The sequence below is a fragment of the Rhipicephalus sanguineus genome, unplaced genomic scaffold (assembly GCF_013339695.2).
Source record: "Rhipicephalus sanguineus isolate Rsan-2018 unplaced genomic scaffold, BIME_Rsan_1.4 Seq362, whole genome shotgun sequence".
In the NCBI taxonomy this organism is placed as follows: domain Eukaryota; kingdom Metazoa; phylum Arthropoda; class Arachnida; order Ixodida; family Ixodidae; genus Rhipicephalus; species Rhipicephalus sanguineus.
Window position 1 is genome coordinate 185,683 of NW_023615102.1, and position 6,325 is coordinate 192,007.

Here is a 6,325-nt window from a genome sequence, read left to right on the forward strand (position 1 = left end):
CTACGACCTATGACCGGTGCATCACTTCACCTACCATGATTAATAAAATTTCTTGTATAAATATACACAGCGTTTGTCACGTCTTTGATGATGTACTGGGCTATCGCTTTGATTACTGCTGGGCGAAACCACTGAAGATTTCACGGTGTAACTATGATTGCTTCAGAAGCTTCGCCCAAACTCGTCATCATTCACCCGTGGATATGCTGTGAATATTTTTCCTTCTTTTTTATTTTTCTATTTTTATCTTTTTAAATATTTTGTTTCTTTTTTATTTTATTTATTTATTTATTTATTTATTTATTTGTTCGATCTGTGGGACAGTGCCATCTAGTATATTGTCATTCAACTGCAGTTGCACGCATCTCTATGGGAGAGCGCCATCTATTATACTGTTCGGGAGATACTGCCGCGGTTACGCTTGACATGGGACAAGGTTAGACTAAGAGGAGCTACGCGCCTAAAATAGTGATAACAAGATCGAGAACACTGAAGTGAGCGTTTAGTAAAAGATTAGCGTCTTCCAAAAGCCGTGTATACGAGGCATTCTAATTTAAAAGGCGCTTTATCGAGCGTTCCATCATGCAGACGTTTTTTCTGCCAGATGATAACATGCTTTACATTCGCATCTGGTGTAGTTTAGCTTGCGCCATGTTCACTTGTGTCTGGATTTCCTGTCTCTTTCCTGTGCGCGCAATGCGCAACACAAGCACTTACAGCATCGTATCTTGTAATGTCTTCGTGGATAATACATTGTCCATCCATGTGTTATCTAGACGTGAAAGTAGCTTTGCCCGGCGGCCTCCAAACTGAACAAGACGCTTGCGCAGTGTCAGTAAGATCAAGTGGCGCCACCATTAACTCATGTACCGCAATAACAGAAGCGCCGGAGAGAGATTTTTTTGGAATAGTATTTCACGTTGTGTCAAAGAAACTAGCACTCGGTTTACCTGTGAGATGATACATTCCGTACATAGTAAGCATTATGATAATTTAAGCGAAAATGCGGTTACAACATGTAGTAGAAAGAGTTGCAATTGTGATTTTTATTAGGCAAAAAAAGATTATCAGAGCCAGACTAGGAGTTAAATATCAGCAGGATATTTCATTTTCATGCACGGGAAACTCGTTCGATGATACGTAACCAAAAAGGGCATCATGTCATATCCAACACCAGAAACATTTCTAGTGCATTATTATGTTATGAAGCCGTAATATTTCGAAAAAAGACATTGTCAAGAAAACAGAAAAGTGGTAACAGCATATCACTGCACGAATATACACCGTTTTACACATGACACAGAAGTTTCATTGTGACAAAAGGTGGAGGGAAGATGATATATCCCAGTATCAGCTTGTTCTATACAAACAGCGGCTCTATTTTCTCCGAAGTGACACTGTAGGAGAGGTAGCACGTTTGGTTTTGAACGACCCACTTTTCGCAAAGAATATTCCATCCAGATCTTCTTGTTACTGAGATTGGCTGCGCATTCACAGTCAAGTCACTAGCTTTATGACCTCTACAGCCGGATACAGCCCAAAAAGCACTAAGAAATTAGCAGTGTACCTGCAGTGAGCATTGGTACGGTGGCATCCCACGGCGCCAACAAGCGCTGTTTTCGAAGGTGTATTCAAATATACAACTTAATAGGGACAACTGCAGTGCCTTTACGTTAATCATAGGCATTCATCAGGTGAATGATCATATAGCTGACAACTCCATAATCACACCGGGTCACGCGGAGACTTTTGACCGCGATCAGGGCCGATCCGGATTAGGCTCGATCCAAATCAGGAGCTGCTACACGGTCACTTTAATAGTGATCGGGTTCAACGGGGATCGAGACCATGGGCGATTTACTCATCGACATCTGTCTTTCCAGATGGCGATTTCACTTACGTGTGCGCTAAACTCGATGCGGATTAATTCGCACCGTATTGTAGCGATGATTGTTGACAAGAAATTCTACCGGGATTGACTCTAATCGCGATGAAAAGTGCCCGTGTAGCGCCGGTAACAGGAGATAATCTAGTTTGTTTTTGGTGAACGGACAGCGTGCGTGATTAAGACGAGTCATTTCGGCGGCGGCCTGTTACATAATTATCGGATGTTATTTTTGTGTTGCGCACTGCTTGTCTTTCTTTTGCGCCGGATCGCACTTGTGTCATTAGGGAGTTTAGCTTGTAACGTATACTTCTTTACGTTACCGTTACCGGATTACGTTTACCGTTTTACCGGAACTCGGGTTTTGGTAAAGTTTTTTAGCTGCCCAAACGTAAACTTTTACGTACGTACGTAAACCTTTACGTTCGTGCAAACCACTAAATGATGATGATAACAGCATTTAAACTACATTTAATTTGGATATATTGAGTTACGCTGCGGCAAAATCATTAAAGAGGTTTTAGCGTGTGCAGTATCCCGGTATAAGCGAAGGGGTGTAGCAATAACCAGGTTACCAGAGCGATGGTGTCGACATCATGTGACGCTTCTCGCAACCACACTCATGGGCACGTTTGTTTTCGCTTAGTGTTTTCGAGGGAAAAAATGATTAAAAAGGCAACTCATTCGTAATAATGCCGCTGCGAGGCATTTACATTGGGAGTAGAATGCCCGATGTTTTTGCAATAACAATTTTGTGCTCGCCTGATACACCTTGGCCCCGCTAGATGGCGCCACCTATCCAGCCTGTCAGCGTCTTTAGGCTTTTCACGTTTGCGTTTTCGGTATCTACATCGCTCTAGCCTAGAGTGTAATCCGGCTGAAATAATGTGATAGTAAGTGGCGCTCGCACTTCGGCTTATTTTGACTCGGCGGCTGGAGCCTCCGCGAAGCGGATATCGCGAGTAGCAACGAACAAAGGTGGATTTGCGAGATAGGGCCGTAAACGTAAAGCCTATCCGGCGAGTAGTTACGTTCCGTAAACCTTTACGTAGATTCCGGTATCCGGTAACACGGTAACGTAAAGTAGTATACGTTACAAGCTAAAACTCCCTATAATTTTTGTGTGAATCCCCCCCCCCCCCCTTCAAAATAATGAAACCTCATTTGGAAACCATGGCCAGTGAATACCATTCATCCATTCGTTTTTTTTCACCAAAGGTTCACAATAAGCGGATCCTAACAATCACGACAAGCGCGATCAAGAAGCTGTATCATCGCACGTAATTGTTCGCAGCGGAAGGCAGATACTGTAGTTGTGCATTTAAGACTGAACAACCTGTTGCCGATATGCGAAGTGTTTGGAGTCTCAGCAGGATACTCAGCATATTGAGGAAAGCCCCATTTTTATGCAACGCGAAAATAGCCGAGAAAAAAAAAACCTGTTTGAGCAAGCCAGAAGAATAATTAAAAACGCAGCAATCGGCAGTGCTTTGACACGAGCGATAGGGAAGGCGCCTTACCTCGCAAGAACATTTCTTTGTCAAAAACAAAGTTCTTTCGGCCGATGTTGCGCAGCCACTGCTTCTTGCGCACACCATCACGCTTACCTTGCGGTATTATAAAAAGTGAATACCATTTGTATGCGGTTTTTGCAGTTATAGGCGCAACACCACGGCATAGCGCCAGCACACAGCGCAACAAACAAAGCGCGCGCAGTGGCCGCTACGCGGAGCGGCTGCAAAATATGGCGCGAGCGAGAAGGAAAAATACCAGCAAAGCGCAGATGCACGCGTCTCTAAGGGCAACCGCGAAGGCGAACCAATCGCCGCGCATAAACAAAGCGACGGAGAACGGGAGGGACGCCCAAGGGGCGAGGAGTGAGAGAGCAGGACGCGCGCGCGGCGGCGAGTACAGTGAATGGCGGCACATCATTCCCAAGGTCAAGGGGCTTTATGTGCCAATAAACAAAGCAACCAATGTACCAGCAAACTAGTTTTCGAACGAGCCAGGGTGCCACACTCAGCCACGAAATGTCACTCGGTGTGCGCGTAAAAGCAGTAGTGTCATAACGACAAAGGCGGCAGCGCTAGGACAACTACAAAAGGACGAGATGAGGACAGGACACGCACAACGGCCTTCATCTCGTCCTTTGTAGTCGTCCTGTCTCTTCATTATTAACCCAACCAACTCGCCCACCTATCTGAGATTTTGCAATCCAGTAGCGTCGTTGAATGATTATTCCAGGCAATACAACCAAATGTTAATTTCGTGAAATAATATATGTGCTTATTGAATGCGTTTTTTTATATCTTAATGTGTATCTTCGTCCTCAAATACCGCGCATACGTGCATTATCTCTCCTCTGCTGATTTCTTTAGCTCGTTTATAAACTCCGCCTTTTCTTCCAGCCAAAGAAAGACGGTTCTAACTTCTCACAATATAGCCTTATGAACGATTAGTGCCCGTAAACGTTGTCTCGCTGAGTATTATTCAACAAACAAAACAACCCAGGCTGTTACTATTTATAGCATCTAGTAATTTACGAACCAGTCAATTTCAATTCCTCGCTTGCGATATCTGCCAATGTACTGTGTCTGACAAGTACTTCATCTCCTCCTGCTTCTTCGCTACTCTCAGGTTCGTTGAAAAAAAGTCACAGTTTAACCGCAAGGGCCAAGCAATGAATGTGGTGGCAACAAATTGTAGTGTTATACGAAGTGAGGCTGGCAGCTGACTCTTTTGCATCCGATCTCGCGTAAGTACCAAACGCTGGTGTAAGAGAATACGGCCGCTCCAGGGAGAGATGCTCTTTCCGCATAGTCACTTCGCGTTGAGAGCACAGCCCGTAGAAGGGGTGTACGAGCCGCCAGCTGATACCTCCTGAGATGGCGCGCACGCGAGCGATCGCGACTGCGCCCTAAGAATCAAAGGTCAAGTTGCTGCTCGAGCGACCCCCCCTCCCTCGTGTCTTTTCGTGCTCGTTCAAGACGGGCGGGGCGTTTCCTCCCTGCTTCGGCGGCAGACCTCCCGAGCGGAGTAATGTTATCGCATGCGCCCACCCGAGCGACGGAAATGGGCCAGCTCGTTTGATATCTGCTCGCCCACGTTCGTCGCCCCCGCGAGCGCGCTTTTACCCCGCGGTAGAGCATACGATGCGCCGGGGGGTCTTATCCGTTTGGACTTTATAGGGGACATGGCGGTGACGGCGACGGCAACGGCAAAAACCCATCGCGGCTGTCCATATCATTGCTGTCGCAATACAAAATCCCTGCAACAGCCTACCTTAGTGCGTGCATGTCTATGTTTCGTATCCTGCACGCGCTAAGGTTGGCAGTCGCTACCTTGAAGGAAAGGCTAGAAAGGCGACAAGCTACTTGTCGGAACGTTCGTTCCAGCGACACCCCGTTTGCAAGGACTTTAAATGCTCCCAACTGTTATTCTCCGTTGAAATTCTACATTACTCGGTCCATTGCAATATGGCTGGGCTTTGGTTCTGTAAATTATTCGCAATGACCTGCAGCGTCTGCGACAGTCTTTGGTGCCGTTCGAACGTGTCGTTGGTTTACGAGCGCCACAACACCTTAATGCGCGATGCTTCGGTCTATGCGTGACATCGGCGAATTTCCGTCCTAATACCGAGAAAATTTGCAATACAAGTTCTATTTAGCAAGCATGCTGCATTCATTGTTGAGCTGTAATAAGCTGGTTGTGTTTCCTGGCAGAAAAATTTTTAGTGCAATGCAAATTAGTGAAGATGGAGAAAACTACATTCAAGTGTAAAAAAATGGCGCCTTATTATTCACTTTGCAGTAATACCACGGTTTGGGGCTTTACAGGTTAAATATAATTAACATGAACCACCACAGAAGAAACAAAAACATTTGCGTAAGCTACTTTTATACGCGCATATTAACGTCTCTATTTTTCATTTCAGTTCACCGGATGTTCAAGCCGCGTGTGTCTTTCGCAAGAATGCTCCCTAAAGGTGAGCGTTCCTACAAGTTAAGAGCCTGTAGTGCGCATACAATAAGAAGTGTGCTGATTGAACAAGGACATGTCGAGTATGAAATTCGATTGCGAGGATTGATGCTTGGGCTAGTTTGTTTCATGGTTATAACAGGGACAAAGACAGCGCAAGATTCTCACAGGACACAAGACGAAAAAGCACAACAGGGCTGGCTTAGAACTGATCCTATTTTTCACATATGGGCACATATAATACCATGACAGCAAGAAAAAAAATAGAAAGAAAGTAACATGATTTGGTGCTCGTATCTCTCGTCAACATACATCACCGCTGAGAGCCTCACGCACGTGCTGTACAGTATCACCTGCGGTTAAAAAAATCTATTTCTTTTTGCGAAAGGGTCATAGATGGCATACTGACACAATTAATCTTCATACGTGTAATGTCTGTAGCTTCAATTATTTCTCTATTTC